At 38.2% G+C, this 12,813-nt stretch overlaps 1 protein-coding gene across 1 annotated transcript in view; it reads left to right on the forward strand.

The window, feature by feature from the left end:
* Positions 1-1,554: 1,554 nt before the first annotated feature.
* GPAT4 (glycerol-3-phosphate acyltransferase 4) overlaps positions 1,555-12,813 on the forward strand; it is a 36,835-nt gene continuing 25,576 nt past the window's right edge. Inside the window, exon 1 of the mRNA XM_051975578.1 lies at positions 1,555-1,670. The gene's annotated coding sequence lies outside the window, so the exon portion shown is untranslated. The remainder of the gene's footprint in view (positions 1,671-12,813) is intronic.

Below are 12,813 nucleotides of genomic sequence, written 5' to 3' on the forward strand. Positions count from 1 at the left end.
ACCTAAATTTTATATTTAGATACTACTCGGTGAAATTAGTAAGCTATGCTATATTTATTCATGTTTTTCCCTTCCAGTCTTTTTCTATTTTACTATGAGCATAATAGACTTCATCCCTTCTGATGTGGTCTTTTTAACATAGCTTGAGAAGAGAACCCTATGATTTGACATGGTATAAGGATAGGGCTAAATGATAGGGCTAAAACTTTACCAAGTTTTTTTTTTTTTTTCATCTAAAGAAGCACCATGTTTTCTGAATAATTATTACATATATCTTGGTTTTTTTCATTGAGTCTCAACATTGACTCAAAAATGTTGTTCATATTTATTCTGTATCTATAAAAAGTCTGCCTTGCCACTGTGTGCTATTCCCCAGTTCATGTTTTTCTTCTTTAATAACAGGCAGGGATGAGATGGTAGAGCATTCAGGATATGAGGGAGTTAGGTGGTGGAGGGGTGTGGTGGGGTTAGGAAGGGCTTCGAATGCCAAAGGATTTTTATATTTCATCCTGGAGATGACGAAAAGGGGCGTGCTTTAGTTAAACCACTTTGTAGCCGAATGGAGGATGGACTGGTGTGGGCAGAAACTTGGGGCAGGTAAAGCAAGTAGGCTGATGTAGAAATCCAAACCTGGTAACTTGAGGATCCAAAGCAGCAGTGGCCTTACAAAGGGACATCTGGAGATGTGTATTTGAGACATGTTGCAAAGGTGAATTTTTTTTTTTTTGAGACATTTGGGGTTAAGTGACTTGCCCAGGGTCACTCTACTAGGACGAGTTAAGTGTCTGAGGTCACACATTTGAACTCAGGTCCTCCAGACTTCAGGGCTGTGAAGATTTGGAAGGGGATGGGTTAGGAAGCCGGAAAGAGAATGATTTTCGTTTAAGACGTCTGGATATTAAGCAGTTGGAGATGAGACAGATCAGTAGAAAGGTTAGGGCTGGATATAAGACTTTAAGTCATCAGTATGGAAATGATTCATTAAATTCCAGGCGGTATAAAAGCAAAGCATTCTCTGTACAGGACAGATAGGGATAGCTAAGGATGGAAGTTTCCTTGTAGAAAGAGACATCTGCCTTGGGGATACCTTATGTTCCAGGCAAAGTTGAGGACCGAGAGCCAAGGTGATCCGCCCCGGCCCGGCTTCTCGTTACATGGCAGGGCTCCGTCCCCTCGTCAGGGGACCCTGAGGAGCTGTGCGGAAAATGGTCTAACCTTTGAGAAGAGTGCAGGCCGAAGAGGCGAGGACCCATAATTGACCCATATGAAGCTGGAGAACAGGCCTCGGTTTCCAACTGCAGCCGCCACTCCGTGTCTGGACAGAGGCCAGCGCGAACCTCTTACAAGATCGATCACCGCCCTCTAGCCAATCGCTGCCCCGCTAGGGGGAGACTCCGCTCCAGTCTAGCACTGAAGGGGGAGTGCTCGAAAAGCGGCACCCGCCCCCTGGCGGCGTCGGTGACGTCATCATCGCCCTTCCTCCCTCTGCGCGCGCCCTCAGTTGGAAAAAATGGGCGGGGGGCGGGGCGTCACGTCAAAGCGGCGTAGACAAAGGGCGGGCGGGCGCGTGCGCACAAACTCGCCACCTAGTCTCTGGCCGGCGGTGGGGGTGGGACTGTGAACGGAGGGATCCTGAGCACCAGGACCAGGACCCCGGTGCAGCACAGCCGGTGAGTATAACCTGGCCTGACCCCTGCCCTCCCAATACCGGTAGCCGCCAAAGGAACTGAGGACGAGGCTGGGAGAGGGAGGGTCAGGGGTTCGGCGGGGGTTAAGGGCCGGTACTAGATTCTCGGGGGCCTCTCCTGCCGGCTGTGGAGCTCGGGAGACACCATCGTGTTCCCCCTAGGGTTCCCAGTGTGGAACATTCCGCCCTCCCCTCTTCTGCCTGGAGTGGAATATTCCTCTCCCCAACCCGAGCTGCCTGTGTAGTCGGAGCCAGGGCTCCCGCATCCACGCTTTATGGGGAGGTGCACGCTCGCGTGGCGTCCAATGGGGAAAGGATTTCCCTTTCCCCCGCCCACCTTCTCCCCTCTTCCTACTCTTCCTCCCGACCGACTCTCCTGGCTATCTCCTCCCCATCTCCCTCGGAAATCCTACGCTGTATTGTTCCGTTCTACGTGTCCTCGCCCTTCCTCCCAGCCTGCATTTTCTTTATGTTACACTAGGGGTATGTTGGTGGGGGCAGCGTGAGGAGAGGAAAGTCCTTTCCCCTTCCTCCGCCCCTCCCCGGACCCTCAAAAAAACTATTCACTGTTTTCCACTATGGCATCTCCTTGGGAGGTCCAGTCCCAGACTGGGAATCCTCCCGCCTGAGAGCCTTAACATGTGGCCTCATTTTATGGCCCGAAGGGCTTCTGCCCTCGGACATAGGTTTTTACATGTTTTTCTTTTTGCTGTAGAGGACAAAGACTGTACAGGAATGCTTCACACTGCTTAGTTTTTTTGTGATGCTTATCTCGTAATTGACTGCATGTCTTGGAGTTCTTTTTTCTAGCTTGGCGTAATCATTTTTCACCTGAAGAAATTGTTTTTCACTGATAGTTTAAACTAATTACGCATGTGTATCTCTAAATAGACACATCTGTATCTTCTCTCTGGTCCATATCTAACAGTTGACTGAATATCTTTTAATTCCTTTGCCTTGTTTGGCTCATCATGCTGTTTCTCTTGAAGAATTTCTTTTCCTTCGCTGTTGTTTACCAAAATTTGGAAGTCCTAAGGGTAGGTACTTATGCTCAGTCTCATAACCCATATGAAACCCTGTTTTATCTGCCTAAATAACTTGGACAATTCACTAAGACTGTAAATTGGAGAAAAGGGACCAACCTACACTGGTAGAAGTTTCGCACCAAGAATTCTATACTGATGAAGTCACAAATCTGGTAAACAAAACAAAAGCTTAAAAGGTATTTTTGTTGTTGTTTTGTCAGTTTTGAGTCCTGTGAATTTTTGTGAGCTCTTTTGGGATTTTGTTACTGGGCTGCTTTCTCATTTCCTTCTCCATTTTGTAAATGAAGAAATTCAGGCTAATAAGGTTAATAGTATGGGATCGAATACCTAGGAAGTGTGTTGAGACCATTTGAACTCCTCTTCCTGATCCCATGCCTGAGGGGCTCTAACCCCTGTGCCATCCAGCTGCCCTAAGAGGTATACCCATAAATAAAAATCATCAAAAATTTAATGACACTAAAACTAGGGAGCATCCATAGATGCTTTAAAGAAATTTCTAGAAAAGAAATTATCTTTTCTAGAATCAATTATATAGCTGAGTGTAAAGATTTGGAATTCACAGAGACTTGTCTGGGACAACATAGTCTTGCAATGAGTATCAGTCAGCAAGTATTTTATTAATTGTCCTCTGTTCTGTTAGGGAAACATAAGTAGATAAAATATTTGTACAAAGATATCAGCAGGGGCCATAGGGAAGTACTGGTCACTTTGAGGATCAGGTAGGGCATATGCAGGAGGTATGAGCTGAAAAGGTGCAAAAGCCCTGAAACAGGAGGTGAAATAGCATGTTGGAGAAAGCCAGGAACTGATTTGTTGAAGCATACATGAATAGTATGCCATAAGTCTGGAAAGATAGCCTGGAGCCATATGATGACTGCCCTTTAAGTGCCAAACAGAAAAGTTTGCATTTGATTGAAGAGGCAATAAAGAACCATTGGTGTTTCTTGAACAGAGGAGTGGCAGGGTGAGAGGTTTGTGCTTTAGGAATGTCTCTGGCAACTGTGGAGTGTGAATTAGTGGAAGGGACACTTGGAGCTGCAAGACCAATTAGGAAGCTATTTCTGCCCAAGGCAGAAATGTTGAAAGCCTTTTATAAATGAAGGTAGTAATGTGGGTGGCTGTAAGAGATGTCATGTAGGGGGGCTATGGGAAATGTGGTCTAAGTAGAATCACCAGCCAATTGGACATGAGATGTAAAGGAGAGTGAGGAGTCAAGGAGCTCTCCAAAGATGTAGTTTACACACCTGAAAAGGACCCAACGATGACCACATGGAGCTTGGTCTCCAGAACCTTTTGATATGGCCAATGAGAATCAAATTGGTGTTGGTCCTTTAGAAAGACATCTAGCCAATACCTCAAAATAATTGGGTCCTGATTGACACAGATTGAATGTAAGTAGCAGTCTCTTCTGCTTTGGCCAGAAACTCGAGCATTTTCCCCTCTCGCATTTGCTTATTTAGATTTTTTTGGGGGGAGGGGGAAGACTAGGTGAAAGAGGAGATTCTTTGCCTCAGTTGCTACTTATCCTTAATCACTGAATGGGTGTAGCCTCAGACTGAGCCCTATTGAAGACCTTAGTTTAAAAAGACCAAAGTCCCCCACTTCATCCAGGGCCATCTCCAATCCTCTTGATCTATATCTTGCCTACTGTTCCAGATGGCTCTGGAGGGAAAAGTGAGGCAGGTGACCTTGTACAGCCCTCCCTCCCTTAAATCCAATTCACTTAAAGGTCATGGTATATCTCTCTGAGCTTTTGGTCTTCTTAGAGAACAAAGGACAAACAGTAGTTGGAAGATTCCCTCCCTCCCTTCCTTCCTTTCATTCCTTCCCTCTCTCTTTCCCTCTTTTTCTCCCTCTGTCCACATAGGGTATCATACCCTTACCTACAGATGTTCTTAAAAGCATTTTTCTCTTTTGCACCTCTGGACAGTAAGGTGCTAGAGGCGTTTCTGCAGAAAGTTTTATAAGGAAGCCAAGGAAACTGAAGGTGGTGAACCTTCCAAATATGAGAGATAGTTGTGTGTCATGTTTGAGAAACTGCTACATGTATGCCAGTGTCGGAAGAGTCCAAGTATTGATAAACTTTAAATGACAGAGGACTTTATATTTGATTCAGGAGGTTATTAATAGGAAGCGATTAGTGCTTATTGGGGTTCTAGTGGTAGGGGTTGGAGTGACATATCAGTGCTTTAGAAAAGTTACTTGCTTGCTGAATTGATTGATTGGAATGGAAGAGACCTGAAGCTGAAGCTCTTATTATAGTAGTTCAAGCAAAAGGTGATGAAGGTCCAAAGTAATCTAGCTTTGTGAATGGAGAGATGTATAGGAGAAATATTGTGAAAATAGAAACAAGATTTAGCAATGGATTGGATATATGGAATAAGATGGGGTAAGGAATTAAGAATTAGTCTGAAGCCTAGATGACTGGGAGGATGGCAGTGCTTTAAAATAGTAGTAGGGAAGTTTGGAAAGAGGCAGGGATTTTGGGAAGTGGGAGGGGAGAGATGAATCCTGTTCTAGATGTAATGACTTTGAGAGATCCAAGAGGTAAGAAATTGTTGTTCTATTGATGGAGCACTGGGCTGGGAATTAGGAAGACTCATCTTTTTAAGTTCAAATCTGGCCTCATATTTACTAGCTGTGTGAACATGTTTGCTGCCATTTTCTCATCTGTAAATAAGCTGGAGAAGGAAATGGAAAGCTACTCCTGTAGCCAAGAAATCCAAATGGGGTGACACAGTCAGACACAACTGGCACTACTGAACCACAACAGCACTTGTAACTCTGGAGAGAGACTAGGGCTAATCTGGCATCTGCTGTAGAGATCATTGAACCCTACGAACCTGTTGAGATCACAAGTGAGATAATATAGAGCAAAAAGAAAAGGGAACTCAGGTCAGTGCCTTAGAAAACAATTATAGTTAGTGAGCAATTACATGGATCAAGAACCAGCAAAGGAAAATGAGGATTGAATCAGATTGATAGGATGAGAACCAGAAGAGAATATTCTGAAGGGGTTAATGTCATTTACTTCAGAGCTCAAGAAGGATAAAGATTAAGAAAAGGCCATCTAATTTGCCTTTTAGACATTATTAACTTAGGAGAGAACATTTTCAACTAAATGATAAGGTTAGAACCCAGATTTCATAGGGTTTAGAAAAGAAGAGAGGTATGGATCATGGATGGCTTTCTCAGGGATTTTAGCAGAGAAGAGATAGTCATTTTCATTGACTATCTCCATGACAAAAATTTCTCCCTTCTCATCTCTGCCTTCTGATTTCAAATCCAACCACAATCCCACTTTCTACAGCAAACTTCGCAATTCCTTTTAATTCTAATGCATTTAATTCTCTCTTGATTATTTCCTAAAGCTGGATATGGAAGGTACCATAGAGATCATCAAACACAACCTCTTTATTTAAACTGCAAGAACATAGACCCAGAAAAATTAGGTGATCTGCCCAAACAGATACCATTGTTGAAATTTGAACTTATTCTCTTTGAGTTCATCCATTGTGCCAAATTAATAATAGTGACTAGTACTTACTTGCCAGGCAATGTGATAACAACTTTACAATTATCATTTCATTTGATCCTCACTGACCCTGGGGGAGAGATTCTATTTTATCCCCATTTTGTAGATGAGGAAACTGAAGCAAACAGAATTTATTCAGGAACACATTATGATTAAATATCTGAAGAAATATTTGAATGCATATCTTCCTACCTCCTGACTTAGGCTCTGTCCACTATACCACTTGCCCAATGAAAATTTGGTGCTGTCATAATAGCCTCTTTTCCAACTTGATTGGAAATAGAAGGTAAGGAAAAATGAAATAAGTAGGAGATTTTGGAGACCCTTAAATGGCAGACGGAGGTGTTTTTATTTAATCCCTGAGCCATAAAGAATGGGTGAAAGTTTTTGAGGGGAGGGAGTACTGTCTTAGAAACTAATATTGGCAGCTTTGTGGACAATTGATTTGAGAGGGAATAGAGACCAATTAGGAATCTGTTGGTGACATCCATTAACCTGAAACTTGGATGGGTGGCTGTGACTGTAGAGAAAGGAGTAAGATCAAAGATATGTAGAGGTAGAGAATTAGCTAGATTTGAAAAGATTGAAATGTCATCAACTGAAATATAGATATTTAAAGGCAAATGGATTTAGAAGCAGGAGATAATGAGTTCCATTTTGAACATAGTGAGTTTAACTTGCCATATGGAAAGGACATCAAGACATCCAAGCTAAAGATGTCTAGCAGGCAGATGGCCATGTGAAACTGGAGCTCAAGAGAGATTAATCTCAATATTTAGTATATATCTACATATTGATAAAATTATTATATTTTAAGTGACATAGGAAAAGTAATTTCTTTTTTCAAATAATAGCTTTTTATTTTCAAAATATTTGCAGAAATAGTTTTCAGTGTTCACCTTTGCAAAATGTTGTGTTCCAGTTTTTTCCCCTCCTTTTCCCACCTAGATAGCAAGTAATCAAATATATGTTAAAATATGTACAATTCTTCTATACAGAAGAAAAGTAATTTCTTAGTGAAAAATATTTTTTGGGATAACATCCCTGGCTTTTTGGTATTAGCATTAATGAGACAAAATATCTTTTGGGTGCCATATATAAAATATTTTTTTAGCCTGGTTGGATAAGAATTGCGTAAGGAGTCAGTTACTGTAGCCAAATTACTTATGTTTTAAAATGGAAGCATTCCTATAACATTTTAGCTTATCTGACAGCTTTTAATAAAAAATTCTGTATTTTTAATTAGGGTTAAGGACCCATGTCAAGCTTATACTTACCTAAACCTTGTAATGGAGCAGATGATGAAACTGGCATTTAGTCTCTCACTGGTATTCAGAACAGAGAGACTAAAGGGTGATTCTAATTATGTTAGTCTTATACTATTATATACTGATTTTCATCTGATCTGACATTTCTAACCTGAATCACTCTTCAGAAGTTGGTGAACTTCTGATATAAGCATAATAGTTGTCTGGAGCACTGGTTTTCAGAGAGTCATTTCTCCAGTGGGCTGTGACATGACTTCCAAAGAGCTTGGTATAACCTCAAGGGATAAACACTCTTTGTGATTACCTAGTGGGGGGGCTTCTTTTCAACACTACTGAACTTCTTCCATTATCACTCAACTCTACCTTTTCTAGCTGTTGGCCCTCCGTGATTTTGCAGGGTCCCCAAAACTCCCCTTTGGTGCTATAATAACTCATTGCTACAAATTTTACCTAACTTTTTACTTTTTAGTGAAGATTAAGCAGGATGGCTTGCAATATGTATCTTTTCTCCATCCCTCAAGACTCTTCTTCCAAACTTTTACTATTTTTGTCATCCTTACAGTTACCCAAGTTTGTAATCTTGCTGACAAGCTTCCATTTTTTTTTAAAAGCATACATCATGTGTGTCAAGCCACTGTTAAGCAGATTTATCATCTTAATTAATGCCAGTTAACTGATTCTACCTCATTCCACATTTCCAGCCAGTTGCTGAGTCTTGTCCATTCTGCCACTATAACAGTGTTTACATCTATCACTTCACTAGCATATCTACCATTCTCATTGCTCTCACCTATATTGTTATATTGCTTCTGCAATATATGATTTTAAAATTTTAATATACATTGCTTTATGAATCATGTTGAGAGAGAAAAATCAGAATAAAAGAGAAAAAACATGGGACAGGTTAAAAACAAACAAGTGAGCCTAGTATTTGTTGATTTACATTCAATCTCCATAGTTCTTTTTCTGGATACAGATGGCATTTTCTGTCCAAAGTCTATTGGGATCGCCTTGGATCACTGAACCACTGAGAAGAACCAAATCTCATAGTTGATCATCATACATTCTTGCTGTTATAGTGTACAATGTATTATTGATTCTGTTTGTTTCATTCAACTTCAGTTCATGTAAATCTTTCCAGGCCTTTCTAAAATCAGCTTGTTCATGATTTTTTTGTAGAGCAATATAATATTCCATTACCTTGCTATAACATATCTTATTCAGCCATTCCCCAATTGATGGGGAATGCACACAATGCATTGATGTCCTTGTTTTCCCCATAACTTCTCCAACATCTGTAATTTTTCTTTTTTGTAAGCGTTGCAAATTTGATAAGGGTGTTTTAATTTGCATTTAATATGCAGATTTTAAATTTGCATTTCTTTAATTATTAATGCTTTGTTGTTATTAACCTGACTTTTTTTCATAGAAAATTGTCTATTCAAAAAGAAGCTTATCTTCTAGTGGGAGAGACAATATGTCTGTATGCATGCATGTGCCTGTGTGTGTTTGTGTATGTGTGTGAGAATGAGTTTTTACAGAATATATGCAAGATTAAGGACTGATGCTATCTTTTATGCCTCTTTTGTATAGTAGGCACTTAATTAAATGTATAGTAGGCACTTTATTGACTGATCAAAAACATTAATTTTGGCAGAGGAAGTAGGGAAAGCAGAAAAGACTTCATGAAGAAGGTAGTACTTGAGCTGCCTTGAAGGAAATGAGGGATTCCCAAGTTGAGGAGAAGGTAGTTTATGGAAGAGGAGTGTAAAGGATGTAGTACATGGAAGATAATGAGTATAAAGGGATATAAATACAGTAGGTAGTGTAGGATAACTATCAGATTGATATTTTTAATATTATTCTTAATACTTAAGACTATGCTGTTTCCCTATATGAGATACTGTGTTGCCTTATGAGTATAGGTCAGTATTTCATCTAATTTAGCTAATTCTTTGTGTAAATTTCCCAATACATATATTTATCATTACTGTATATGTATGTATAATTTGTAAATTGTACATATATTGGGAGGGCACATTCTCCAAATTTTTATTTATATTTATGTGCTATCAAAAATCACTCATACTACTTCTGGGAAGATAAAATATTTTCCCCTATAAGTTACATATTTATTGCTCTGAGTAGTGTGGAGTTTTCTGTTTCTAGCAGGACTGATCTTTTGAATATTTCCAACAGGTCTGTAGCGTAATGTGCTGACTGGTTTCTGTTCTTAATTGTAACTACTTTTCACATAGGCTTATAATAACTTTCCCAGGAAGATGGTGCTTTTAAATTTCTATTGCTTTCAGTGACTTAAAACTCTGAAGAGTATTTGATCTTGGTGGCACTTGAATAGTATTGCATATTTAGTGTTTCAAGTAAAATTCTATTATGGTATCTCTTTGGTAACTTCTATTGTAGTAATGCAATATTTATTTTATAGGATATATTGTTATAGTTGTAACATAATCTATGGTATAATGAGATCTACTTTAAAATGTTTTTCTCCTTTTATGCTTCACAGATGGAGAAATAGAAAGGATTGTATATTTGATTTTTCTCAGGTAGTAGTTGTATAATATGATGCCTAGAGAGAGAGATTTAGTCACTTTTACTTAGCTGAAAGGGAAAAATCTACTTAATTATTGTATTTTCCTGGTACTGATTGAGTTTGTAATTATGGCACACAACCTCTGGCATTTTAGGACCTTTGTGCAGGTCTAAGGTTTTTGTAAATTTTTAGACATGAAACAAAAAGAAAACTATCATCTTTTCAGTAAGAATGTTGTGCGAGTTGATGTAGTAAATTATATTACTATACATTTTCTAGTTCTTAATTTTTAAAGTTCATTTTGTCACTTGAGTAAGCTTTCAAGTTTTTTTAATCAATAAATTTTATTGACAAACTGTATTTATAGTTGTCTTTCTTAATCTCCACAAAAACAATGAAGTAAAACACATAAAAGTGATTGTGCCTTATATTACATATTGCCTAATAATACATATTAGTATTTTTATTAAAGAAAAAAACAATAGTCCAGTGTTTTAAATATGAATCATATTTAAAGTTATCTTTTTTATATGGTTATTGTATTTTGATTCTCTGTTGTTTACTTATGGCATTAGTTCATATAGTTTTCCCTTTATTTGAATTCTTCATATATGTCCCTTAAAATATTGTAATCTTCCATTGTAATTTGTATTGCCAGTTTTTTTCAGTCTTTTCCATTTATTGGGAAACATGGTTGATTTCTTCCCCTTCTCTCCCTCCTCAATCATCCCAATATAGTTTTTTATGAATTTAATACAGGTAAATATTTTGTAAAGTATCTTGCAAAATTCAAAATTATTTTCTACCAGCTAGAAAATACTATATTTGATTTCTCACATCTCTACCAATATAGAATTTTCCCATTGTTTAATCATTTTTGTCATTTGAATGAGTGTGAGATAATACTTTAGGATTTACTTAATTTGTATTTATATGAGAGGTTGCCCCTTGGAGTAAATGGAGATCTGATCTTGGATCCAGAAAGACCAGAGTTTCCTTTGTATATGAAATCATAGATCTTCTCCAAATTCTATAATTATCTGTTTTGAGTACCTTTTAGATTGCTGCTTTTACCATGTTTCCTCCTCTGTCATGAATTGTTTTTTCTTTGAAATGTGGTCAAAAAATGCCTGACTTTGACTATACATTTAGCCATAATGAAAAAAATTTGGATATGTTACTGTTCATCTCTTTGCTAGAATTATAGTATGTCTGGAAACAGTATTCTTTATGTGTATTGATCTGATGTTTGCGTTATTTCTTCTTGGTTTGGTAGCAAGTTTATATCTGAATTTTCCCTTATTTTTGAAAACAGTTCAGATCACATAGTTACTGTTTTAAAAATATTTCATAGAAGCCACTTGTTTAGACTTGGAAATTGTTACGGTTTTTTAATGGGAGTTCATTTATGGCTTTTTCAATTTATTTTTCTCAGATAAAAAAAAATCATCTTTTTCCTGTTTTGTTAATTTGGTCATCTTTTAAAAATTTTAATGAGGTAGTATGATGTAGGGGATAGATGTCATGACCCACCCACTCTACGGTCTAGCTAGAACTGAAAATTTTTTTTTTTCCCATTTAGGTATATTTCTTAGATATGACTTAGAAGTCATATTTACAAGTTCACATTTCCTTTACAAATTAGGAATGATAGGCCTGAAAGAGTAAATAACTTGTCCAGTGTCACACAGATAAGTTGCAAAAGTAGGCCTCAAACTGGGGTGTTGTACTGATTGCAAATCCACCAAAGATGTTAAATTTGAATTTAAATCGTTAAGAAGCTAATTTTTAATTGAGTTGAGCATTGAAGTAGCTTCAGTTATTTTTTAGCTACATAAGATTAACATTTTGAAAGATCTAAAATATCAGTGAAGGCAGTGTGATAGAAGACATGATGAGTTTGGAGTTAGAGAAAAGAGAGGTTCTTTTTTTTTTTTTTTTTTTTTTTTAGCTTTTTATTTACAAGTTATAGTCATGGATAATTTTACAGCATTGACAATTGCCAAACTTTTTGTTCCATTTTTTCTCCTTCCCCCCATATCTCCTCCCCCTGATGTCAGGTTGACCAATACATGTTAAATATGTTAAAGTATAAATTAAATACCATGTGGTAAACACCAAAAAATGTTGGTGTTTAGGACTTGAATTTAAAAAGTGATATTACATAGTCTTATTTTTGTTGATGTCAGCCTGCCTTTTCCCCTTCTCTTTCCCTCTTCTTAGATTTCTTCTGTCATTCTTTGGGGGTTTTTTGGGTGTGGGGGAGAGCAGTCAGGGAATAAGTGATTTGCTCAAGCTCACATTGTCTGAAGCTGGATTTGAACTCAAGTCCTCCTCGCTCTAGGGCTTTATCCAGTGTATCACCTAGCTGCCCCATCATTCTTAACACTTTAAAGCCTAGAAGATAGACCATAATGGGGAGTGGAACCAAGATGATAGAGCACCAAGAAGTATAGCAGGTTTTCCCCTCCATCTATCTAAAATTCCTCTAAACAAAAATCTAGAAAATGTACCACCTGAATACTGATTGGGAACTCCAAAGGTAAAAAGGAAAAAACTCAAAATGAATCACATTTTTCAGCTCAAGTTGGCAAATACAGGTCTATGAACACTTGGTCCAATCAGGGGCAAGATGCTACAGCACTCAAGGGCACATTGAGGTTCCAGAGATGGAATTGGGACACTTCATGCCTGGTATGGAAATAAGTCAACTGGCAATTTTG

The sequence above is a fragment of the Antechinus flavipes genome, chromosome 2, assembly GCF_016432865.1.
Source record: "Antechinus flavipes isolate AdamAnt ecotype Samford, QLD, Australia chromosome 2, AdamAnt_v2, whole genome shotgun sequence".
Classification (NCBI taxonomy): domain Eukaryota; kingdom Metazoa; phylum Chordata; class Mammalia; order Dasyuromorphia; family Dasyuridae; genus Antechinus; species Antechinus flavipes.